General features: G+C 42.0%; 1 long non-coding RNA gene across 1 annotated transcript; it reads left to right on the forward strand.

Annotated features, from left to right (window-relative positions):
- Positions 1–1,389: 1,389 nt before the first annotated feature.
- On the forward strand, positions 1,390–2,796 carry LOC123125357 (uncharacterized). Its single transcript, XR_006461396.1, has 3 exons — positions 1,390–1,613; positions 1,693–1,844; positions 2,514–2,796. It is a non-coding gene; the product is annotated as an uncharacterized lncRNA (long non-coding RNA).
- Positions 2,797–27,611: the final 24,815 nt, after the last annotated feature.

The raw sequence follows: 27,611 nt of genomic DNA on the forward strand, positions 1-27,611 counted from the left end.
GAGCACATACCATGTATCAGCTCTCGTAGGCCTCCGCCACCACCCCATGTTATCCAGCCCCGACCAGATCTATTCCAAATATGGTAGCACGCATTGTGAGGACCTACAACAACCCACAACCTCTATCCTAGGCGCCACTTCAGTGCACCTAGACTCCGTTGACAAGGCTACAGTCGTCGCCTGACCCAATCGGGAACTAGATATGGCCGCGCGAGGCCGGTTGCCGGCACGACACACACTGCCACCACCCATGGTCATGCACGTCGCCTCTAGAAGGTCGCGACCCTCCCCATCTCTAGAAGAAGCGGCGGGTGCACCCCATGCAAGCGTAGTGCCATGATACGTCTCCAACGTATCTATATCTTTATTTTTAATGCTAATATAATATCACTTTTATATGCTTTTTATATTATTCTGTTGACTAACTTATTAATTTAGTGCACAATGTCACTTCCTGTTCTTTTTCTTGTTTTTGGTTTCACATAAAATCCATATCTAGGAAGGTCCAAATATGATGCCAAATATTGACGATTTATTCTGGACAACAAAGGACCCAAGAAGCTTTAGGAGAGATCAAGGGGACCCATGAGGAAGCCACATGGACACATGGCGCGGTCTAGGGGGGTGGCCGCGCCACCTGCCCATGTGGGGCCCATGAGTCTCCATTTCACCTAATTCTTCCGCCTATAAATCTGACAATTACCGAACCCTGAGAAACGAACCTGAAATAATTTTATCGCTATTGCAAGCCTCTGTTCCGAAGCGATCCCATCTGGAGCCCTGTTCTGGTGCTCTATCGGAGGGGAAAGTCACTACGGGAGGCGTCTTCATCAACCTTGAAGCCTCGATGCTGATGTTTGAGTAATTCCTTTAGGACCTACGTGTCCATAGTAGTAGCAAGATGGCTTCTTCCTCTCTCTCTCTCTCTCTCTCTCTCTCTTTGATCTTTAATACAACGATCCCCTCTGAGATCAATCTGATGTAATTCTTCTGGTGTGTTTATTGGGATCCGATGATTTGTGGATTTGTCATCATATTGGTCATTCAATATAATTGAATCTTTTGAAGTTTCTTTGATGTATAATTGAGTACCTATGTATGCTTTCCGAGTTATTTCTTGTATGGCCAAGATAGATGGGTAATTCTTCAAAGGGAGTGGCGCATAGTAGTGGGTTCAACCTCATGGTGATATATATATATATATATATATATATATATATATATAGGAAAATAGGTTAGTACTCCTGGGAGTACATACTCCTACACAGGTCTCTTGTTGTTTCATTCGCCCATTCCATCGCTCACCCCGCATTCCTTTATTTTGCCTGTTAATTAACTAAAATAATAATACGTGAAAAAAAATCTAACTAAACAAGGTCATTGCTCCGATTTTCCTGGAGGTTTATTGTTTAGCTGGCGACCTTATCCAGTTGAACGCATATCGATCTCTTCTCCCGTGTCATTATCGGCGGCGGCGACGGCGACGATGGCGGCTTGCATCGTGGTTGGGGGCGTGATATTGGCCGCAAAAGAAGAGCTCGCTCGATGGCGTCCTCCACTGCAGTACGTGGTTCCTCTTCTCACCGGCCAACGGCCTCAACGTCAATGACCAGGTTCGTTTCTGCCGCGCGAAGACCATACTCGAAATCAAATCTACGGTTCGCTCACATCTCCTCTTCTTCAAGCATCCAGGTCGTCGGCTTCACCTGCAGCGCAGCTACTTGAAGAGCGCCATGCAAGAGAACAACGACGCCCAGTTTTTCCCACTCGACGTAGGAGTCTAATCCGAGTTCTTCCAACCCATAAGCAGCTGGTTTGGAAGCCCACTAATCAAGTAATACTAGGTACCTTTTCGATTTGTCTCATTACCATCTAGTACATACATAAATTCCTCATGGCAGAAATTTAATCCCGTTGAGCGCCATTGATTCTGGCGGCTCTCCTTCTGACTTCTTTCGGGTAAACAGGGCAGAAACTACCACGGATCCGATGCGACATGTTTGCGTGTGCAATATTTTCTGCATTTTTCCTTCTTGATAATGCTGTGGTCATTGATACCAAATATTTGGTATATTCATCGCGCGTTAGTGAGAATATGAGCCAAATCCATCATGCCCTGAGTGTAGTTCTAGTAAACTAGATGAGTATATTCATCAATGAAATCAGGATATACATCCACCTTCGTTTAATTGCCGTGGCCACTGTCCAATTGATTGGAGAACCAGAGGAGACTCACCTTCTCTCACCCCAGCTACCTAATTAAACTCTTATTCTTCAAGATCTACACAAATTTTCATATATCAGGTCAGCTACTGTCCTTCCTCGTGTAAACAAACTTTGAAGCTCTTTTTACTCTGTTTCTTTGTGGATGCTTGGTACACGTAGTTCAGTTTTTTCGTATATATAGCCAGGGACTTTGATATATTGTACAGTTATACAAATTATTTTTCAAGCAAATCTAACTTATGTTGCTAATTGTTTCCATTGAATATCCATGGATGCAATGCATGTAGGTTTGTGTGACTGAGGAGCAACTCCATGCGATGTACAGAAGCATATCTGCAGTTTCCCGGAAGACATAATCCTTCTTTTCTCCATTTTTTTGTAGCATTTAAAACTTTTTGAAGATGTAAAAATAGTTGCATAGTCCAGTTTTCTTGATCAGTATAAATGTTTCTGCTATATGCAAATTTCTGTACAACGAGTGCATCTTTTAAGCATGTTCTGCTAGATAGACCAATACTTCTATCTGAAGTAGTATACACTTCTTTGGCAATACTAATATGTATTTCTTTGGTTACAAGCATTGTATAGTTCTTCGAATGATAAGCAATAGTATGTGAAAAGGTTGCATATGCTTTTTGAATGATACTAACTATATACTTAAAAAAAAAGAGGTCATGCTGAAGTATATACTGTTTTTAATCCCATGAAGTATATACTTCAAATCCAGTGAAGCTGTTTTAATCCCATGAAGTATATAATGCTGTATATCCAGTGAAGTATACTGCTTTAAGTTCAGTGAAGTATATAGTTGTTTTTTAAACAAGTAGTATATACTTCTTATGTATCATCCACAGAAGTATATACCACCTTAAATAAGGACTATATAACACATACTTCATTTAATTGTATCATATAACTGAAAAAGCTGCAGTATATATTACGTAAAACAGTATATGCTCCTTACAAAATTAGTATATATAGTCCTTACAAAAATAAGTACATACCTCCTTCTAATAAAAAAAAGTTAGCATATACTTGAAAAAAACAGTATTTACCTGTTCCAAGGAAAATGGAGTGTACACCTTTTGAGATTATTGAGGTACATACTCCTTCAGAAGTGAAACTACAGTACTGAATATACTACAGTACATAGATGGACACAAACAAACCCATGCAATCTTCCAAGTTGCTACGTATAGGACCAATTCAATCGGCACCAAGGATCTCTAATTCTCCTTCCAAACGCAAGCACTCTATTTAAAACGTGATATACTCCTAAGGAAAGGTGATATACTTCCTTCCGAAATAACAACTCTTAAACAGATTCCTATTTTCTAGCGGGTCAAGATGGCCGTTCCTCCCTTCCAGGTCACCACATGGACCCACCTTATATACCGATTATTTTTCTGGCATTTTTACGTTGGTTCTCAGCTGTTTATCTTATCCATCAGGGGTGGGAGTACATACTCGTGGGAGTATATATATATATATATATATATATATATATATATATATATATATCTGAGTGAGAGAATGGGGAGAAGGCACGTGATGTGTTGTTACTATTAAGGATAAACTGACGGAGATTTATATTATTGTTAGGTTTCTTTCTGCCTACATCATGTCATCTTACTTATTGTGTTACTCTATTTTTCATGAAACTTGATACCTTGAGATGCTTGTTGGACAGCGGTTTCAGGGTGGAGTAATAGTAGTAGATGCAGTTGGATTACGGTCTACTTTGTCACACAAGTGATGCCCATACAAGATTATGCCATGAATGATCATAGTTATGAATGTTGTGTATCTGTCAATTGCCCAAAGTAATTTGTTTACCATGCCACTACCTACTTTATAGAGAGAGATGCCACTAGTGAACGTATGGCCCTCAAATCCATTCTCTATTAATACTTATGTTGCTCTATTGCTCTTTTATTCACTTTTATAATTTTGTTGTTTTGCTATGTCACTATCTATCACTACTTACTTTTAACCTTACAACTAGCAAGATGAGGGGATTGACAACCCCGTTGCCAAGTTGGGTGCAAGCATTATTTTGTTCGTGTACATGTGTTGCTTATCTTGTTAGCTTGTGGACTCCTATTGGTTCGATTAAACCTTGGTTCTTAATTGTGGAAAAATACTTTCTATTGTTGTGCTACATCACCCTTTCATTTCGGTGAAATCCAACAACTCCTACAGGAGTAGCACGGCACCGCAAGGTGACCTCAGCCCATGCCGAGCAACTCCAAGCGGTGGAGGGGAAGGCCCCACCGTCGCCGCCGATGGGGCTTCGCCTAGCAGCGTGTCGAGGTGACGGAGAGGAGGGGAGGAGGGGAGAAGGGGTGAGGGTGGAGTTGGCGGGGCAGCTAGGGTTTCCTCTCCGGTCGCTCGCGTGTGCGACTAGGAGGGAGGATGACAAAATAAAGATAAAAACCCAGCTCAAGTGAGCTCGACTGGGACAACCCATTTACAATTTTCTTCATGCATCCCCTTGCCTATTTGCCACCTACACGCGGCGAATAGGAGGTCTCGGCTGTGCGGGGCAACCAAACGTCAGGCTTTGCCCGGCATAGTTCGGGACACGGGTGTGCTATTTTTCGAAATTATCAAAAAAATAAAAAATAAGACCATTTTTAAACGCAAAAATAAAATAATTTTTTAAATATTTTTTCAAATAGGTGAACATTTTTTGTAAAGGCAAAATAATCTTATGAATTCGAAACATTTTTTCCATTTTGTGCATGTGTTTCAAAAATGCAAAAGGAAAATAGAAACGAAAGAAAAAAATGAAAAAAATGTTCACAAATTTGAAACCTGTTTTAAAAAATAGAAAGATTCAAAAAAATAGAAATTTACAAAATTGATTTTTCTGTCAATTTTTAAGAAGTTATTGAAATTTATGTTTTCCGTGAATTGAAAGTATGATACTGATTTTGATTTTTTTCAGTAATTTGGAAAGTTTCCGCGAATCCAGAGAATGTTCACGAGTGCAAATAATTTCAAGAATTTTTATAAGTGATCGTTAATTTAAATAAAAGTTCAAAATTATTTGCAAATTTTAACTTATTGATGAATTTGAAAAAAATGTTTACTAATTCAAAAACATACATGAATTAAACAAATGTTTGGACTTGAAAAAAAGTTCATGGATTTTAAAATGGAAAATGAAACCGAAAAAGAAAAAAGGAAAGAAAAAAGAAAGAAAAAAAAGAGAGAAGAAAACCGAAAGAGAAAACTGAGAAAAAAAGATTGTTGTTTAAAAAATACTCCGTCCGTTTCATAATATAAAAACATTTTTATATGAAAAACACTTATATTATGAGATGGAGTAGACTTTCGGTGTTTTTTTAGGATACGCAAATTGCGTACCATAGCATTATAAAAGAAGAGAAAATTAGCACATGACATCTACCACTCGCTGCGAACAACGAGCGTAGCACAACACCACCTCCGGTTATCCTCAGGACAGCCACACACAACAACACAACTACGACACGGGAAAAACCTGCCCAAATCCGAAACACCTCGCCGTGTCTTGATCGACGCCGAACACCTTCGAAGAACAGCAACTCCAGCTTCCTTTGGATTCATCTGCGACGACCATACATAGCGCCGGAGGTGAGTGGTCAGGGCCACGACGAACACCGGAGGAGCGCCAATAGGAAACTCAGTGTCCTCGCACGATGCTCCCAACAGAGAAACGACGTCGCCGACGCCACCATCATGCCGCTCCAGAGGACCAAGGCTTTCGCCCGGAGACAGCTGCCAACACCAAGCACGAGGGAGATGGCAACACACTCGACGTCGCCTCCAGAGAGGGGAACGATACCCGCGGGTGCCATCGACACCGGCCGGCCAAAACCGGACAGGATTTTCATCCGTATTGTTGTGCATCTCCACTCCGACGAGGTACCGGGCAACACTGTTCCTGAAACCTCGCACGCTGTCACCGTAGTAGATCCGCCGAAGCCGCATCGCCGTGGTCCAACACCACCCGCACTGCCGAGAGAGCGCGAACCAGACCTCCACCAAGATCGCCGTCGAGAAGCAACCACATCCTCCAATCGGAGCAAAAGCCAGATCCGCTCCATCGGCCTTCATCGACACCGAGAGACCGCCGCCAGATTGGATCTGGCCCGCCCCTCCAACCTCACTTAGGCGCCATCTCCACCGGGGCATCGCCGCGATCCCCTCACACGGAGGCGGCCGGAAGCCCGCTGCACGCCAGAACACCTTCCTGGCAGTGCCATCTCGGCGGCGCTGCCCCCATGGCTGATTCAACGCCGCCGCCACCGCCGATGCTGGCGCTCCACCTGCAACCACCAACCAGAAGTGCTCCTCGCCAGGATCCGATGAAAGCCCTCGCCTTGCCCCCGATGTGCCTCCAACCGAACCGCGAGCCCCCGCGCCGCCTGCGAGAAGAACGCCGCGACAGACCATGCCCGCGCCTAGCACGCGTTCCGCCACGCCGCTCGCGCCAAGACCGAAAACCCCAGCCTCCGCGCCGCCCTCCAGACACAGCTCCCCCGCGTGAAGGAGGTGCGTCGGGGCGCGCCACCCCAGCCCCCGCGAGCATCCCGACCGACTAGCACGCCGCGCAGCCCTGCTCCAACTCCTGCCTGCGCGCCCCACTGGCCACGACGCGCCGGCCTCCGAGCACCGCCGCCAGATCGAAGAAGAAGCCCCCCCCCCCCCTCGCGGCCCCTACTCCAGGCAAGCGTGAGCAGATCCCGCTGCCACCGACACCGCGCGGGCTTTGCCCGGCGGCCCCCGCCGGTGGCGGCGGCGGGGAGGGGAGGGAGAGGGGGAATCGAGGGGCCGACGGCTAGGGTTGCGCTCCCGAGTCGCCCGCGGGGGAGCGACACGGAGCCGGGTTTCTTGTCTCGTATTCGAGCAAAAAAAATCAATGTCTTTTTAAAAAGAAGGAATAGCGGTGTTGTTTTATTCCCCACAGTTTCAGTCATGTTTGGACATGCATGGCAAACAGGCTTTTCACGGTCTCTGCGAGGTTCTCGAAACAGAAAGAAAAGAAGGCTCACTCCCTTTCACTTTCACTTTTCATGGTTGTGTCGGTTTCTCGTCAAAAAACTAAATATAGAAATGCCTAAATTTCGTGTTTTGACTTTTTTCTAAAAACCTATTCAAAATTTGACCTTAATTTAATTTTTTTTTAAGATCTGACTCTTTTTCTACCGCCAGGGACCATGACGGTAGGGTATAACAGCCTACCGCCAATGTCTCTGTCGGTAGGGTTACATGCCCTACCGCCAAAAACCTCCTAAGTATTGAACACAGTGCGTGCTCGTGCCTACAGCCAAGCACCTTGACGGTAGGGTTGTGCAGGCTACCGCCAGCCCGGTTGGCGGTAGCGATGTTTCGTACCGCCAAAGTCCCTGGCGGTATGCTGTTAGACCTACTGTCATGGACTCTGACGGTAGCAAAAGGGTCAGATCTCGATTTTTTTTCTTTCAAAATAGAGTCAAATCTTAAATAGGTTTTAGAAAAGGGTCAAAACATAAAATTTTGCCTACAGAAGCTACATGGAGCGCAGAAGCAGAAGTGCACTGTCAATCAGTCACCATCTCGTCAATTGTGCAGTCCCGGAGGCATCCGGGGACTTGGAATTATTGGATCTGCGCTCACGGTCACCGTGCCGCGGTTTGGTTCACCACATTCTCGTTTCCTCTACGTATCCGGCACTGAAAAGTGAAAACGATGCACGCAGGACAGACAGTGCAAGGCTCGCGTACTCGTTAAGCAATCATTAGCGAGGCATCTGACGGGGATAGGTTCAAGATTGCCTCGGATTTTTCTTTTCGAAAATGGATCAGCCTCGGTTTGTGCATCGAGCGACGCACTTCATCTTGATGTTATCAGGATGCAAGAGCGAAATAACATGTGTCTTCTTGGTCCATTTTTAGTGCTACTTCCTTCATTTTTTTTTCATATTTTTATATAAGGTGTATTTGTTTTCTGATAAAATTTCACAATCTAATATGTATTTTTTTTATAAAGGGTGGACTTTATTGTCTTAAAATGAAGCATTAAGAGGAGTTTGCACTTTTTTAATTCATCGTAATTTCTATTTTAACTCTTCAAAAACAAAACAAAAATCTCTCTCCCGATTGCATGTACGCCAATGCCCTGAAGATGGATACGGCTGCAAGAGATGCAGACCAAAACTCCAATGCTTCTTTGGATTGGAGCATAACCAGGATTTTTGTGGGATTTCAATCCTCGGGAAATTTTCCTATGAAACACGTTTGGGTTATAGGACGTTCGACCTCTCGGAAAATTTTCTGGTGCGAAAAGTGAGCCACGGTACAAAGGGAATTCGGAGGCGTTGAAATGCCCATCATTCGATCGCACGCGCACAGCGCACCGGTGCGTGGCTGTCGCGCGTATGTCCAGCTCCAGCCGTCGGTCACCTCCTGGCCAATCACCAGAACTTACCACTAAACCATGAGCGTACCTACGCCTCGCGTTTCGATCCTTGCTACGAATGGATCGTGACTGGCAATCTGTGGGTGCAGCTGGGACGGCGGGAATCTTGAATTCCCGGTACAGTACAAACTGCATGCAGAATACTCCGGTACAAGGAATAATATGGTGACGGTGGCAGTGGCACAGCCGGTCCACGAGTTCGTTTGTGCGGTGGATCGGCCTTGCGCTGGGCCCGGACGTAGCGGATCCAGACAAGCAATGCAGCCAATGACTCCCTTGTGTCTATCTCCATCTCCACGACCTTCAGTGATGATACCGCGTAAGAAAAGCAATGGAGCCAATGGCTCCCTCGCCTCTATCTCCATCTCCACGACCCCCTTCGGTGATGGTACCGCGTAAGAAGAAACGAGTCAAAGCATCTACAACCACGGATAGTTAATTCGAGCCCTTATACATTTATGGGCATGTCCGAAAATGCCCATGGACAATGACCGGACGGAAATTGGATCTCTTCATTTGCAACCACGGTCTCGACTTTTAAAACATCAGATCCATACAAACACACGCGTCGATCATTTTGATGAAACATACTCCCACCGTTTCTAAATATATGGACCACATACGAATGTATATAAATGCATTTTAGATTGTAGATTCACTCATTTTACTTTGTATGTGGTCCATAGTGGAATCTTTACAAAGACTTATATTTAAAAATGGAGGGAATATAATTTAGTGCACACGAATACAAATTTTTCATACTCAATAATACAAAATCCAAAATAGTTTAAACATTAAATTTGTTGATGATGCATAGCTGATAAATTAAAAGCAAACTTGACTGATTTCAAGTGTGGGCCTACATGTGCTCCACAAGATCATCTAAAAGTTGCATATGCATATTGTTGATCTCGCATTTGTCGATGCATCTCTAAGAAGTTGGCAATGCTCTCTGCATCTTGTTTCGGGAGGCGGACTTGAACACTGGGCTTCTTAAAATCATGCGTGTGCACTGCCCCTTCAACCTCGTCCTCGAAAATCATGTTGTGCAAGATTACACAACATGTCATGAGCTATCAAAGTGTCTCCGCTTCCCACATTATCGCAGCTCCACGAACAATACCCCAACGAGCTTGGAGCACTACAAATGCCCTCTACACATCCGTCCTAGTTGCCTCTTACATTGTTGCGAAGCGGGTTTGTCCTCTCGAGGATTTGGGCATCATGTGATTCATCACTAGATATAGCATTAGCAGGGGGTGCATCATTTTCTTCATTTTTTTGCAAGTCAAATAAAGGATACATTTTCTCCAAAATGGTAGCTACTCGCTCCGACATGTTAATCACTAAAGCACTAATGCGGAAATTATCAATGCAAAAGCGACTAATAGGATGCGATTGTGCATAACACTACAAGGGAAATGCTTATACACATGAGCTCATCAGTAGCGTTTTTTTAAAAGGAAGCGCTGTTGCTAAATGGCAGCAACGCTTTGTTATTAAGAGTGTTACTACTATGTACATAGCAGTAGCGTTGTTTATACAAAACACACTACTATTATAATTGTCAGACCGTTGCAGGCAGGTTAGGTATACTAGTAGCTCTTATACATAAAAAGCGCTACTGCTATTGAACTTAGTAATAGCGCTTTCCTCCAACTAGCGCTACCACTAAAAAAGCTACTGCTAATGATCATAGTAGTAGCGCTTGTTTCACTAAAGCGCTACTGCTATGTATCTTAGCAGTAGCGGTGGTTACGGACCAGCGCTACTACTGCAGGTACCTTATCCACCCGCGCGTATCCTCACTCTCCACTCACACTCTCACTCGCCCAACTCCGCCGCGTGCCGCCGCCCACCAGCTCCCCAAGGTAACTCCCTCCATCTCCGCCCTCCTCTCGACCTCCTCCCTCTTGCTGCCCTCCTCTCCCCTCCCATCGTCCTACCTCCATCCGCCGCCCCTCCTCCATCCTCCTCCTCCTACTCCCTCCCCCTCCATGTGCCGCCATGCCTCCTCCCTCCCTCCTGCCTCCCTTCCTCCTTCCCTCCCTCCTCCCCCTCTCTCCTCCCTCCTACCTCCCCCTCCCTCTGTTCTTGTAGATTGTAGGTTTTTTAATGTTTTCCAAACAGAATAGAATGTAGATAGATGGATGGATGTAGATACTAGGGTATTTTTAGTAAATGTACAGGTCTTCTCAATTTTTAGGGTTAGAACAAGGTATTTTTAGTAAATGTTAGGGCTAGAACTAGCTAGGATGTTTTTAGTAAGTGATTAGAAATAGTTTATTTAGGAAGTGGTTAATAGAACTAGTTTATTTATAGTAAGTGGTTAATATAGCTAGTTTATTTATAGTAAGTGGTTAATAGAACTAGTTTATTTATAGTAAGTGGTTAATAGAACTAGTTTATTTATAGTAAGTGCTTAATATACTAGTGAATAGGTTTTTTGAATATAAAAAAGTTTTAGTAATAGAAAATTTTAGTAATATAATTTTTTAGGTATAGAAAATTTTCAATTATAGAGATCTATTGGAATGCTATATGAGAAATTTTTAGGTATCTAATTTAGTAATAAAAAATTTAGTAAGAAAATTTAGGTACAGAAATTTTTTGTAATGCTGTTTTTCAATATAGAAATGTATTGGAAAATTTAATTATTTTTATGTCATTATCACTTTGTCATCAAATAATGCTATATGAGATTTGATGATCTAAAATTTTACTCGGTGGAATATGCAGGCTTTGTAGAGTTGTGTCTCCTTGGAGTGATCGTCATCCGAGCTACCTCTACTTCCTCTACACCCGAGTCGGTGAGCTAAAAGTCCACCTCCTCCTTCTCTACTCCTCGGTGTTGAATAGAGTAGAACTAGGGTATTTATTTATTCTTCTTAACCAAATGAAATATTTCGGGTTATAAGATATATAGGGATGTTTTTGTCAATATTGAACCAATGAAATGCATCGTTGTATGTGTATGGACATCTTTGTATCGCAGGGAGAATCCGAGTGGCCTATGTTTTGCCGGAGTGTTGATTCATTTCTGTTTCGGTAAATTTCAGGCGCTCGATATGTCCTATTTTAGCAAAGGTCATGTGGGATTTTTTCGTGAATTTAAGCATGACTTGTGCTAGAATATGTAGGAAATATCAAGTGCCCCGGATTTGCTAGAAAGAGAATTAAACGATATTTCGAGTTGACTTTAAGTCTGTCGGGGCTACATACATGACAGTCAAAAAATCAGTGAGAGAGTCTGCACCATATATGAGAGAAGAAGAATTCCGACTATTGTCGTGGGGGTCGCTTCTCCTTCTTCTCTTTGTGCTATACCTTTGTTATGCACTAGGGGAAGAAGGATTAGCGGCCATCATTGGCGGTCGAAAAAACAGTGAGGGAGTGTCCACCATATATGAGAGAAGAAGAATGCCGGCGGTTGTCATGGGGGTCGCTTTTCCTTCTTTTCCTTGTGCTAGATATTTGTAATGCACTAGGGAAAGGAGGAGTAGCGACCATCACCGACGGTCACAATATCAGAGAGGGAGTGCCCACCATATACATGAGATGAGAGTTTAGTAAGGAAGACTCGACAGACCTAAAGTCAACCCGTTGCATATTGAGTAATAGTGATCTGTGTGTTGAATTTCCTAGTGGTTGCCTCCGATCGATTTTTAATTAATATAATGTTTCAACTATGAACATAAAAAATGTCTGACGACGAAAGGGAATTCGTTATGTGTGAATACTGCGAAGACGAGCGCGGCCTGTGCGACAGGCCTCACCTAGTTGGTGGTAGGCGCTTCAGCATCGTGTTGGATGAGAACTTCGAAGTGGATATAGTAAGTCACAACGACAAGTCTTTTTTTCGTAATTAAGCATTACTTCTGCTTCTTTTGCTTCAACTTATAATTTTATTTTTTTACTATTCTACTAGTGTATCCCCTGTCATGCAAGAATTATTGTCTTGGATAAGATTGGTTTCAGTACTATGGAAAGTATGGAGGTAAAGAGAGTTCACTTGAGGACCGAGCATAGTTATACTTTTGTCATAAAATTATACAATTCAGACACCTATACCTATTTTGAATGCAAAAATTGGAGAGCACTATGCAAGGCTTATGCATTTGAGCCTGATATGCTTATGACCTTTGATATTCGCCCGGAAGATGAAATTGAAGGTAATATCGACATCTGGGTCGATGTGCAGACGCCTCTAGTTCTACCATTATGTGAGTTTCTCAACCATATTTATTAAGTAATTTATATTGTTTATTTAAAAATAGTTGACAACTAATTTCTATTGACAGCTTATTTCCATTCAAGGAAACATGTCCGACGCTTGGTAAAAACACCTACTACAGTGCCGGGGCTGAACTAAACTGCAAGGGGATAGGTCATTATGTTTCATGGCTTGAGGATCTTGATACTGTCAAGACAAGTTATTTTCCTGGACTTCGGGATATTAGTACTCAAAACGTGCGACCACTAGTGTGCGTATTGAACTACGGTTACATCTATTTAGGAAAAATGGTAAAAAATTACTATTTGTCCTTAGTGCATCTTTTGCATACATTATTTTTTAAGCTAAACTTCATTGCTTTGTATATTACTACGATGTTCTTCAACAGGGACTTTCGATGAGTGTTGTGCCTCGTTGGATTGAGCCTAAAGGTCGCCTGACAATGGTTAGCTTACGGGCAAGATATCCTACATTGCACATGAGTGCATTCATCATTTCTCGAAGCGACCAAGTCTTAATAGTCAAAGAATGGAGCAAAATTGTGAAGGATTGCATCAGAGAAGTACTAGGGGTAGAAATCAGAAGTGCAACCCATAATTAGGAGATAGGTTCACCTGCATGCTCCAATATGATGAAGCAGGAGTGCTACACATGTTTTATGCTATTTTACCCGAGAGAGCAGCAGGAGTGATTAGCTAGCTAGAATGAGTTTGAAGATGATGATGTGCTACACTATGACTATGATGATTAAATAGCTAGTGTTGGTGGTAATGACTATGATGATGATTATTAGCCAATGTTGGTGGTGATTAGATAGCTACCGTAGCTAGTGTTGGTGGTGATTAGCTAGCTAGAATGAGTTTGAACATGATGATGTGCTACACTATGACTATGATGATTAAATAGCTAGTGTTGGTGGTAATGACTTTGATGATGATTAAATAGTTTGTGTTGGCGGATTAGATTAACATGTGGTGCACCACATGTTGCCTTTACTTGAACCTAATCCACCTTCATTTCACACGCTGTTGTATATACTAACTAATCATGATCATAAAATTATATGATGAAAGTACTGTGTATAAAATCTATACAAATACAGCAAAAATAAACTGGAATTTCAAAAATACAGGAAAAATAAGTTGTAACACTTTTCAAAAGAAACGCTACTGCTACTTACCACTATCAGCAGCGCTTTTGCAACACGGGTGCTACCGCTAACTAGGTGTAGCAGTAGCGCTGGAAAACAAGCGCTAATGCTACTAGTTAGCTATAGCGCCTTACTGGTAGCGCTTGTACAAGCGCTACTAGTAGCTCTAAAACCAGCGCTACTACTAGGGTTTTCCCTAGTAGTGTAAGGCTATGAAGCACAATAAAATCAGCCCCTGACCCTCCTATTCACCGTGAATGCTCATGGGCGCCCATATGGAGTAAATTTGTCTGACCTCCATACTAGCATTGCATTTGTCACCAATATTATAAGTTGCTAGTACTAGATGCATCCAAACCAGAGTTTGGAAATAGACTATTATATAAGTTGCTAGGAAACTGGACAAAAGGGTGTTTACTACTCGATGAACAAGAAGGTAAAAATAGGAATTAAAAGACACTACTGTCGTGACGGTGCTAAGCAGCAAACCGTTCTCTTGGATTCAAAGTCACCACCACAAATATGAAAGGCCAATAAGTGCGAGCAAACACTCTTTATCATATCATCTATCCACTCTTCATATGCACAAGTGGGCGGTTCCCGGTACAAAACATGTTCTACACTAACGTAGACTTCATGCCACATATGCCACCAACCGTAGCTTCCCCACGCCCGTTACCACATCCAGTCAATTAAGGGTTTCCCCGTGGATGCAACCAGGTATGGGTTTACCTATAACTCCCCTATCAATTGCAAAGATTAGGAACTGATGATTTTACTATGGCCTTCAATTACCTCAACATCCTAACCCATACATCGACAATCGTTCCTCCATGGCCAATCAGGGCAATAATGCAAGCGAGACCTCCTCTCAACATTCGTGAAGAATACTAACTCGAACAAGAACAGGAGCATATTGGATCACATGAAAATAATAGTAATTCTAATCATAAGAGAGTTCACCCGTGTCGCCGAGAACAAATACAACTACTCAAACAATTTAATGGTACACATATAGGAGAGGGTAAAGTTACAAGCTGGCATCGAGTCGGTAAAGGGAGAAGGCATGGTGGCGCCGGTGATGATAATGATATGGTGGCAGTGCCCATGGTGGTGATGGAGATGGCGGCGCTGGTTGGGGTGCCGGTGCGGTGGAGATGGCACCAACCCAAAGGTCGGTGCTTGCATTAGTGAAGCCTCCTCTTCTTCCCTTGATCTTGTCCCTCTTATAGGGTGGTGGATAGAGTAGCAATGGAGATGAACTTGGATGTGTTGGTGATGAATGAGATGAGATGCCGGTGGCTAGGGTATGTAAGTGCATATATAGGACGCCTCCTCGGTCTCCTCCGTTGATGGGATGCATCCAAGGGCTCAAGATGAGCCTTATCCTCTCCCAAACTCTTCCTTATTGTCCAAGGATCGCGTGTGAACAAACATGGGTGAAATCGGTGAAGAATCATGTTTGACTGGGCAACTTACGAAGTTTTCCACATCTCATACGACCATGAAACCATGAATGGTTGTACGGTACGTTGTCTTGTGTTGTGTGCCTCTTCGGTAGCGGCCGCCATTTCTTCATACGTACTCCGATTTTGATGTTCTTGGACTTGTTGGATTCATGAGAGCAACGCCAATCCATTTATTTTCTTAGATATTGATTTAGAGCACTATGGAAAAATCACTTTTTCTGTCTTCTAAAATGCTCAGGTCTGGTATTATAAGTCCTTCTTAATGATCCCATCATTGGTCCTTTCATCGTGCTTGATCCTGGTTGCTCCAAAACACCTGTAGACACAAGATAACAAAGAAAACTAATAAAAAACAAATAAAATACTAAATGTGAAATGCTCATAAGAGATAGTGCAAACACCGGTAATCATGCATAATGGACAACCATTTGGTTCAATGGGACATAATATATGAAGAAAACATGCAAGAAATAAGCTAAAAATCCATAAAATGTAAAGCCATCAACCTCCCCACGCTTAAACCTTACTCATCCTCGAGTAAGAAGGTTGAATAACAAAAGCTCACATCTACCAACTCTAAAGCTTACATTGAACCAAACCCAAAAACTGATACCCATGTTCATCGTGCAAGCATGCAAAAGTTAACCGGCAAGGGAGTGATACAAACTATCCCCTTAGTTATGTTGCCATGGAGGTCGAGAAAGAGGGAAATATTTTTCTGGAGCCCAAATTTCCATTACCAAAGGTTTAGAGAGAAGGTCAATATTATGTTAGGAACACAAATATCATAGACAAAATAAATCATGCATCAGCAATCGCTTCAAAAACACCAACCTGAGGCATACCAGGTACAATAGCAAGATTGTCTGTTTGTGTTATTCAACCACTCAAATACCTATGTAGCACTGAGTGCAAGCCTATGCCTCGCACTTAAGGGAAAAATAGAATAATTGTTGGGGCTTTGAGAAGTCAAAAACAAAGAAATTCTAGAATCAACTCAGCTAACCACTAGGCAATGGACAAGGCCTTATGATCCATTTCAATGCAAGGAGTAGGGATCGCCATGCTACTAGGATGCACATAGAGCTATGAATATGTGAAAGTTCTAATTTGGACTAAGTGTGGGTGCATCCAACTTTCTTCCTCATGAAGACCTCGAGCTTTTGAGGATGCTCGTCATCGAAATATACAAGCCAAGTTCTAGAATGCAAGTTCCTCACTAGTATGAAACATGAAGCTCATGAAACTTTATACTCTACAATGCATGAAGTGGTGCTACTTCGGAGCACAAGTGTATACTAACAAGGATAATGGTGTTGCTCCTTCTCTCTTCCTCACTTTTTTTTTACTTTTTTCTCTTTCTTGTTGCACCTCCATGGTGCATCTTTATTCTCTCTCTCTCTCTCATAGGAGCAACACCTTACAATGACGAACAATACACTTTACAATGAATCACTTAAACTAACGTAATCATAACTCAACACTAGAAACATGAGCTAAACTCTATATAATGAATTCCTCTAGCAGTGTACCAGTATGTGCAATGATCCAGTGTAGCGTAGACATAAAAAAGGGCAAGCCATAAAAATATCGAGCTATCCATACTATGATCATGCAAGGCGAAGGAAAATGTATCTCTAATCATATAATGTAATATGATGGTAGTGCATGCTGATATGCTCAAAATATCTATGAAAATGCCATGTGGGTAGGTAAGGTGGCTATTTTGTGGAGATGTGGTGTTTTATGTGCAGGAGAACAAGAGAAGTCCTCCAACGGGTTTGGATATACCTATGAAGTATGCACCAAGTCTCAATGCCAGAGTGAGCAATGCATGGTACCGTAGAGGCTATCAAAATAAGATGAACTAAAGTGCAATAGGCTTCAAACTTTCATTTATCATAAAGAACTCAAACACTACACAAGAGCACTACTAGGGAAAATCCTAGCAGTAGCGTGGGTTTTAGGTGTATCAGTAGCGCGGGGAACCCGCGCTACTGCTACGACGCTACAGCTAAAGGCTAGCAATAGCGTGGGTTCACCCGCGCTACTGCTATACCTACTTAGTAGTAGCGCTTCCTGCAGAAAGCGCTACTGGTAGTTACTGGCAACAGGCCTCTCTGCCCGCGCTATTGCTATTATTATGTATTCTATTTCTTTTTTATTTTATATCATATTCATACATCATTATACAAGTTTTCATACAGTTGCAATTTAGAGATTTTTTTACATCATAATGAGTTATTACATCATTGGGTGAAAGAACTGTGGATTAGTTTCAAGTGGATGGATCCTAAGTGACCAAGTCATGGATTATCGTGATAATCCATGACTTGGTCACTTAGGACCCATCCACTTGAAACTGATCCGCGGTTCTTTCATCCAATGATATAATAACTTATCATCATCATCATCATCATCATGTAATTAACAACTTATCATCATAATACATCATTGTCATATAACAACTCCTCATGATCATCATTTTTGTCCATGAGACATCATATAACAACTTGGTCACTAGTGATAATCACAACTCCTCGTCCTCATCATCATCAACTCTAACACATTGTAACACATAATAACACATTGTACCTAGGACCTACTCCTCTCTCATAGGACCTACTACCCTCTCTAAGGTAAAATAGCATAAAACAAGATACACCCTGACGCTCCATTACGGAGAATGGAGATTATCCTATCTCCAATTCTTGCGCTTCACACAATGTTGCTTCCAAGTAGCTCTCTATGATTGTCCATACACTTTTTTCATTCTTTGATTGTCATGTGTTCATTGGTTTTAGAAATCCGGTATGAACAGCGGTGAAGCCTAGGATGACCTGGCCGTAAGCTAATAACATCAAGGCGACCTTTCAAAAACATCAGATCAGGCACACAATCCTTCGGGATTTTCTGTTAAAAACAATATAATAATAACGTCGTAGTTAGCAATGTAGTTTAGCTTTAGAAGAATTTATGCAAAAGATGCACATATGTCGTAATAGTAAAAAATCTTACAATGCCATCTCCATGGATGTTACCGTAGTTCAACACGTGCACTAGTGGCACATATTGACCATAATGTGCAGGAGTTTCATGATTGATATTGTAATTCTCAACATCAATAATAAATGAGATAAGATGATCTTTCCCCTGATACATTAATTCTGCACCATCGGTGTAGTAGGTTTTGTCTACCATCTTCCGTACATTTTTTGAAGAAGGAAAATAAGTTATCAATGAAAATAAGCTGTCAACTATTTTGAAATAAAAAATATTAATTACTTAATAAATATGTTTGAGAAACTCACATAGCAGTAGAATTGGAAGCGTATCAACAAGGACCCAAATGTCCATATTCTCTTCGTCGATGTCAGGATCACCAAGATCCAAGGTGACAAGCATACCCTCATGAAAATCATACGTCTTGCAAAGTGCTTCCCAATTTGGGCAACCAAAATGGGATACACTCTCAGAATTATATAGATTTATAGCAAAATCATAACCATGATGGGTTCTTAGGTGAACTATCTTTGTCTCCATATTTTCATGATCTTCAATATCCAGCTTCTCCAAGACATAGTCTCTTGCATGGCATGGGATAAGCTAGTCGAATTGTAAAAGACAGAAATTACACGTTGAAGAAGCAGAAGTCGTGCTTAATTACGAAAAAACACTTGTCGCCATTGCGTACCATTTCAACATCGAAGGTCTCGTCGAGCTTAATACTGAAGCGCCGACCTTCTACCAGGTGAGGCCTGTCGCACAGACCTCGGTCGTCGTCGCACGAGTCGCACTCCGAGAGCCTATCATCATCGTCAGACATTTCCTATGTTCATAATTCAAAGATTAAACTTGTACAATTCAATATATGTACTATAGAAACTAAATTAGATCATTATTATTCATCATGGGTTTACTATCGGTCTGTCGACTTAAAGTCAACCCAAAATGGCGTTAAATGCTCTTTTCAGCATTTCCAACGCACTCGATATTTCCTATATTATAGCACTAGCCATGCCAATGTTCATGGGAAAATCCGGCATGACCTTTGCTAAAAAAGGACATATCGAGCGCTTAAAATTTGCCGAAACGGAAATTAATCAACACTCCGGCAAAACATAGGCCACTCAGAGGTGTTCCCTGCAAACATGGCCACTTGGGCAATCACATATCCTATTTGAGCAACACTAGATATACATGTTTATATCTACATCATATGAGCATTCAAACTTGATGGTCATTGCATTTCAATGGTTGAAAATATGAACAAAAACATTTCAAAATATCTTATATATAATCCTAACATAACTAAATTTGCCAATATAGGTCTCTCTCTCTAAACCAGTTCTATTAAGCACTTACTAAATAAACTAGTTCTATTAAGCACTTGCTAAATAAACTATTTCTATTAAACACTTACTAAAAACAATGCAAAGTAAGTGTTGTACTCTATTGAACACCACTTACTAAAATTCCTATTACCCTAGTTCTACCCTAAATTTTCTTACTTCTATTACTAAATTTAATACCTAAAATTTTCTATTCTTAAAATTTCAAAAATAGAGGGAAGTGGAGGGAGTAGGAACGAAGGGAGGGGTGAGTGAGGGTGGAAGGGAGGAGGCAGACGAATGAGGCAGGGAGGAGGAGGACGGATAAGGCAGGGAGGAGAGGACGAACAAGGCAAGGAGGGAGGTGGCAGGGAGGAGGCGGGAGTGAGGAGGGAGAGGGAGGGAGGGATCGGGAGAGGGACGAGGAGGGGATGGAGGTGGAAGGAGGAGGGATGGAGGAACTACCTCGGTGGAGGAGGAGAAGGAGCGTCATCGTCGGCGGGCGACGACAGTGGTCGGGGAGGGCCGAACATCGGCGACGGCGGACAATGAGGAGAATGGGGAGTGAGAGTGGGAGTGGATAGGGGGAGAGTGAGGGGTGGACGGTGGAGAAGATAGGATGGGTTTAGCAGTAGTGCGTGTTAGGGGAAAGCGCTACTGCTAAACTACCTAGCAGCAATGCGTTTCAGGGGAAAGCGCTACTACTACACTTAGCTTGGCGGCAATAGTGGAGTAATTTTAGTAGTAGCACTCTTTGTGCTTGCTACGCTACTGCTATGTCTATAGCAGTAGCGCCTGCTATGGACACGCGCTATTGCTAAGTAGCACTAGCGCCTCATTTTATTCAGCGCTACTGCTAAGGTTCTGTGTATAAGGTTTTCCCTAGTAGTGGAGTATCATGGTGTCAGGTTGCACAAGAATCAAAAGCTAAGTACACCTAGAGGATAGTTTGGCGGAGATAACCCCATTGCGCGTCCCAAATCGACGAAAGATGTTGGGTTCATTAGCAAAAAGCCTCTACAATCATTCAATCGCTAATCAAGCCACCACTAGAGTGCCCAACTTATGTAATTAGGTGGAAGAAAGGCAACCGTTCAGAGGACTCCTTTATTGGGTCATTGATAAAACAACATTGCAATGTTTTTCATAAGATAGCAAGATTTCCACATGTTAAGTAAAACAAATGCAAAGGAAGCATGTCAAAAGGGCAGGACACACTTATGCACGAAAACCTTATGATAAAGAGCATTACACAGGACACTACACATGCAAATGTAACCTCCCACGCTTAGAACTAAACTAGGGAAATTTACAAAAGTGAAAAAAGTGCAGGTATAAAAAGAGTGTGGGAAGTGGTTACGTCCCCAAGCTTAAGATTAAGCAAGGGTTAGACACTTTTACCGTTGTGGTGCATATGACCTCTCTGTTAATAGACATGGACCTGTTCAATTGATCTCCTTGTTATGGTCCAGTGGTTGCCCTCCTATAGAACCTGCTAGAGAAGAACCAAACATAAAATGAAATATTTTTATGCTTTTGTGTTTTTTAAATAGCACAAAGGATTATCAACACAAGTGATAAAACATATGCCTTAAAATGATCGGTTCATCAACCTAAGCACCACGCTTAAGTTAATAAACTAATTCCAAGAGAGGCCTCTCCTAGGTTGGATGAAGTGCAAGTGGGACAAGATAAAGACACAAGTGTGTAGCTCCTAAGTACCTAATTAAAAAGAGAGATCCTCACTTAAGGTGAGAAATTCGATAATAAGTAACTTTTATTTGTGTGAGGTTCCAATTGGAAAACTTTACCAGGCACTTGTTGGTGACGTTCGTCATGTTGAAGCAACCAAGTGGCTTGTGTGGATTTTTATACGGTTGGTACCATACCATATGCACCACCACATGAGGTCCAAGCCCCTGCTAAAATAACACACAAAATAAAAGCATCAATTCTTTATAAGAACGGAGTTCGTGTACCCAACCGGGCAAAAGAAATAAAGGACATAGCTGCTAAAGGGCATTATTGCTTACAGAGTTTCAGGGGTAGTTAAACTAATTACCGAGCAAATAATTGGTTAGAAAATACCTCAGTGACCTCAGACGATGAAAACAAATCAAATAGAGGTATTTTTGCCGTCATACGAGTGCACATATGACCGGGTGCGGTCATATCGAATGTTGTCATGTGTTCTGGTAAGCATTGCCTAGTTATCACCCACTCCATGAGCCCATGCACGAGCATGAGCGCTCGTATGGAGCATCGTCTTGTGCTCTAGAGATTGCTTGTCGGGGTGGTCTTGGCATATGACCGCACGTATGAGCGCTCACGCTCGTATGACACACATTCTTTTGCTCGGTGAAGATGCTCTTCGTGGATTCCAGTTGATACAGCCGCATGTACGAGCACAAATGCTCGTATGATTGGCTGTCTTTTGCTCTAGACCTTTTGTTGCTTGCGGCCATGAGCTCATACGAGCGCGCGTACGACCTTGGCGGTCATATGCTACACCATCATTTCTTTTGGAGCTGCAGAACTGAATGACTTTTTTGTGCTTCCACCTCACAATAGGGACATAGCATAATTGCAATAAAAATAAGAGGAGGTACGCAAAAAGAATAAAGGCTACTTACATTCTATAAATTTTACCAATGAAAACTATTGAAACCAACTCAAATAGCAACTAAGCAAATGAAAATAAAAGTGCCAATGCAACTAGACTTAATACACAAAGCTAAGAAAGACACTCACGGACTTCCGGGTTACCTCCCTTGTAGTGCTTTCTTTGTAGCCATATAGCTAGGCTTCGGTGCCCCGTAAAGTAATCCACATGATCCCCAAGGGATTTCAACCCTGATTGAGAGACCCACCTCCAACCGGGGTTTGGAGCACCTCATAGTAGAGCTTGTCGGAGGTGCACTTGCTTACAATGCATCTGCATCATGTATGTAAATTCATACCCACTCTTTGGCTAGCACCGATGCACCAAGCTTAGTGACCATGTATCCTCATCTGTTTGCAATGAGAGAGTTAGAAAGATATGTAAATTGGACTCCTTACCACGGCTATCGTTGTGAGTGAACAGTTCATAATTTTCCGTTGAAGCCGATGATTCACCCTTTGAATATTGCAACCCTAGCTCATCATTATGAATGACTTTAGTAAATTCATTTAGTCTATGAAAGTCCTCTCGAGAATTTTCATCGAGGATTTGGGCATCATATGATTCATCACTAGAGATATCATTAGTAGGGGCACATCCTTTTCTTCATTTTCCGGCAAGTCATGCAGAAGATACATTTTCTCCAAAGTGGTAGCTACTCGTTCCGGCATGTTAATCACTAAAGAATTATTTTAGAAATTATCAATGCAAAAGCGACTAATATGATGCAATTGTGTATAAGCGCTATGAAGCACAATACGATTAGCACTTGGCCCTCCTATTCACTGCAAAACATGATCATAATTGCACTTACATTGATAAGTGAAATGCTCTTTAGTTTTACAAACATCACAAGTGATCGGATATTCTTTGCATATTAGTGATGACCACATGTCCAATTTTTGGAGCCATTCTTTTATCTACTCTTCATCTATAGCCAATGGTGGGCTTGCGTCTCTCGTGTCCTCAATCACGGTTTTCATCTCTTCATTGAGAAATCATGGAAGACATGATTAGTATTTTTTATTTTTTGGGGTTAATAGCAACAAGAAAACTAAGTGTGAGCGGGTAAGTAATGACCAACCGCTATGCTCCACGGCAATGGTGTCGGGAAATGCTTGATGACCTGCAAGTGCACAGGGATATTGTGTAACTTTCGTGATAAGGAAAGTGTCGAACCCACAGAGAGCTAATAGGAAGGCACCACAACCACGCTGTCACTTAACACGGTTACATATGCACCCAAACCAGAGTTCGGAAATAGCCTATTCTATAAGTTGCTCGGAAACTAGATAAAAAGGGTGTTTACTACTCTATGAACAAGAAGGTAAAAACAAGAACTAAACAAGACTACGTTAGTGGAGACGGTGCTTAAGCAGTAAAGTGTTCTCTAGGTTTCCGAAGACATCACCACAAATATGACTTGCGCAACAAGTGTGGAGCAAACATCCTCTATCTACTCTTCATATGCATAAGTGGGCGGTTCCCGATACAGAACATGTTCTACTCTAACATAGACTTCATGCCACATACGCCACTAGCCGTAGCTTCCCCACACCCGTTACCACATACGGTCAATTAAGAGTTTCCCCATGGACACAACCAAATATGGGTTTACCTGTTACTCCCCTATCAATTGCAAAGACTATGAACTAATGATTTTACTATCACCTCCAATTACCTCAACATCCTAACCCGTACAATGATAGTAGTTCCTCCACAACCACTCACGGCAATAATGCGAGCGAGGCCTCCTCTAAACATTCGTGAAGAATACTAACTCAAACATGAACAAGAACATATTGGATTGCATGGAAATAATAAATATTCTAATCATAAGAGAGTTCATCCATATGCCCGAGAACAAACACAACTACTTAGACAAGTTAATGGTATACATAGAGGAGAGGGTCAAGTTACAAGTCGGCATCAAGCCGGTGAAGGGAGAAGGCATGGCGTCATCGTTGATGATAATGATGATAATGGCAGTGGTGCCCATGTTAGTGATGGAGATGGCGGAGTTGACGAATAGAAGATGAAGAGCCATTCGAAAGAACCGACGAGCGTCCCCAACAGGAAGACTGGTTTAGAGGCTACTGATGGTGTCCTGAACTAGGGGGTACTCACCACATTGTCTATTGGCCAGGTGTGCCAGGCCGAGGATCCCCCTTGGTGGTTGGCTGGTGGGCCACAACCGGGAGGCCCACAGTGCGTACATGGAAGGTTCCCAAAGACTTGGCGCATGCTCCACAATTTAGATGTTGGCTACACCACACTTTACCGTACAATGTAGCTGGCATATTTGTAACCCTAGACCCCTCGGTGCCTATATAAACTAGCAGTAGGGCACATATAGGCATATAGACAATCTCGTGATGGAAACACCACAACCAATACAAACAAAAGCAAGACATAGGGTATTATCTCTTCAAGAGAGCCTGAACATGGGTAAAACCTTGTGTCTACTATTGCCATCGTGTCAAGGCTATCAGCTCTGGACCCCCTACCCGAGATTCGCTGGAATCGACTCTGACATCAGGTGTGATGTGAAAATAACAAGGTGTGTGGTGAAAGCCAAGTGAACCTAAAAAAGGGGAACCTCGGATGCCTAACATGGAAACACTCCGAATAAGTTTCGGTCATCCATGAGGTCTGATACGTCCATTTTGCATCATGTTTTCCTACTGTTATGTATAATGTTTCTGATCATTATAACACTTTGTGATGCAATTATAATGTCTTTTCTCTCTTAATTTGCAAGATTTACATGAAGAGGGAGATTGCTGACAGCTAGAATTCTAGACCTCAAAAAGCTATATCAAAGATACCTATTCTGCACAACACCAAATGAGCTAAAATTTCACGAAGAGTTTTTATGGAATATATAAAAAACACCGGGGCAAAGAAGTACCATAGGGGACCCACGAGCTGCCCACAAAGCAGCAGGGCATAACCACCCCCTGGGCGCGCCCTAGTGCCTTGTGGGGCCACTAGCAGGCCTCCGACCCCCATCTTCTGCTATATGAAGGGTTTTGACCTAGAAAAAACTAAGAGAGGACTTCGGAACGAAGCGCCACCATATCGAGGCAGAACCTGGGCGGGAGCACCTTTGCTCTCTGGTGGAGCGATTCCGCCGGGGACACTTCCCTCCAGTAGGGGGAAATCAAAGTCATCGACATCACCAACAACCGTCTCATCATGGAAGGACCAATCTTCATCAACATCTTCACCAACACCATCTTGCCTCAAAACCTAGTTCATCTCTTGTATCCAATCTCTATCTCAAAACCTCATATTGGTACATGTGGGTTGCTAGTAGTGTTGATTACATCTTGTACTTGATGCTAGTTGGTCTACTTGGTGGAAGATTATATGTTAAGATCCTTGATGATATGCAATACCCCTCTGATCTTGGATATGAATATGATTTGTGAGTAGTTATTTTTATTCATGAGGAGATGGGAGAAGCCTTGTCATAAGTAATCTTGTGAATTTGGTATTTGTTTGATATTTTGATGATATGTATGTTGTTGCTTCCTTTAGTGGTGTCATGTCAACGTCGACTACATGACACTTCACCATAATAGGGCCTAAGCGAAGGCATTGTGGATTAATAAGTAGATGATGGTTTGCTAGAGTGACAGAAGCTTAAACCCTAGTATATGTGTTATTCCATAAGGGGCTGATTTGGATCCATATGTTTCATGCCATGGTTAGACTTATCTTAATTCTTCTTTCATAGTTGCGGATGCTTGCGAGAGGGGGTAATCATAAGTGGGAGGCTTTTCAAGTAAGAACAACACCAAAGCACTGGTCCACGCACATATCAAATTATCAAAGTAGCGAACACGAATCAAATAAACATGATGAAAGTGACTAGATGAAATTCCTATGTGTCCTCGAGAACGCTTTACTTACTCTAAGAGAACATTCCGGCCTATCCATTGCTATAAAAAGGATTGGGCTACCTTGTTGTACCTTTGTTACACTAATTGTTGCTCATTACAAATTACTTTGCTATCAAACTATCTGTTACCGATAATTTCAGTGCTTGCAGAGAATACCTTGCTGAAAACCGCTTGTCATTTCCTTCTGCTCCTCGTTGGGTTTGGCATTCTTACTTATCAAAAGGACTATGATTGACCCCCTATACTTGTGGGTCATCAAGGTCAAAGATAAAGATTGGTTCAACTAGCTTTCAAGACCGACCACTGAAGATGAATAACAGTTCAAAAGATCCGAGGAGCATCCTCTAATTGAAGACTGGTTCAGGGGCTACAGATGGTGTCCTGGACTAGGGATTAATCAACACGTCGTGTACCGGCTAGGTGGGCCGGGCCGAGGACCCCCCTAGGCGGTTCAACAATAGGCCATCTCTAGAAGGCCCAAAGCACAAAGAAGGAATATCCTTGAAGACTTGACGCATACTTCAAGACTTTGAGGTCGTCTACAACATGGTTACCATATACATAGTCAACTTATCTCTAACCCTAGACCCCCTAGTATCTATATAAATCAAGGGTTAGGGCTCATAGATGACACACAATAGTCTCATGATAGATCACCTGTACTTTTTACTCCACCCCAGATCAATAAATACACAAGCAGGACATAGGGTATTATCTCTTCAGAGAGCCAGAACCTAGGTAAAACCTCCTGTCCTTGTTACCATCATATCTTGTAACATCCCAAATTTTCAATTTGGAATGTTATACATTAGATCATCATTGCATATCATATTTTATTTTTTCTTTTGGTTTGGTCCTAGGAATTTCTACACAACTCAAGGACCCACGGAGAGAGTTGGGGAATTCATTATTTTCATATTTAAGTTTTCTCAAATTTTGAGAATAGGATCATTTGATTTTAATTATTTTATCATCAATTATTTCTATTAAAAAATATGAGAGAGGGAATAAAATGAATTTCCCAAAATAAAGAAATATTGAGGATTTAATAATAAAATCAAATAAGATTTTATTTCGGAGTTTTCGTTATTTTATTTGAATTTAGGAAAAATGTGCGTTTTTCAAAATTGCATTTAGGCCCCAAATAAATGTTCACCTTTTGCGGCTTGATTTTAGAAGCCTGG

Source organism: Triticum aestivum, chromosome 1A (assembly GCF_018294505.1).
Source record: "Triticum aestivum cultivar Chinese Spring chromosome 1A, IWGSC CS RefSeq v2.1, whole genome shotgun sequence".
NCBI classification, from domain to species: domain Eukaryota; kingdom Viridiplantae; phylum Streptophyta; class Magnoliopsida; order Poales; family Poaceae; genus Triticum; species Triticum aestivum.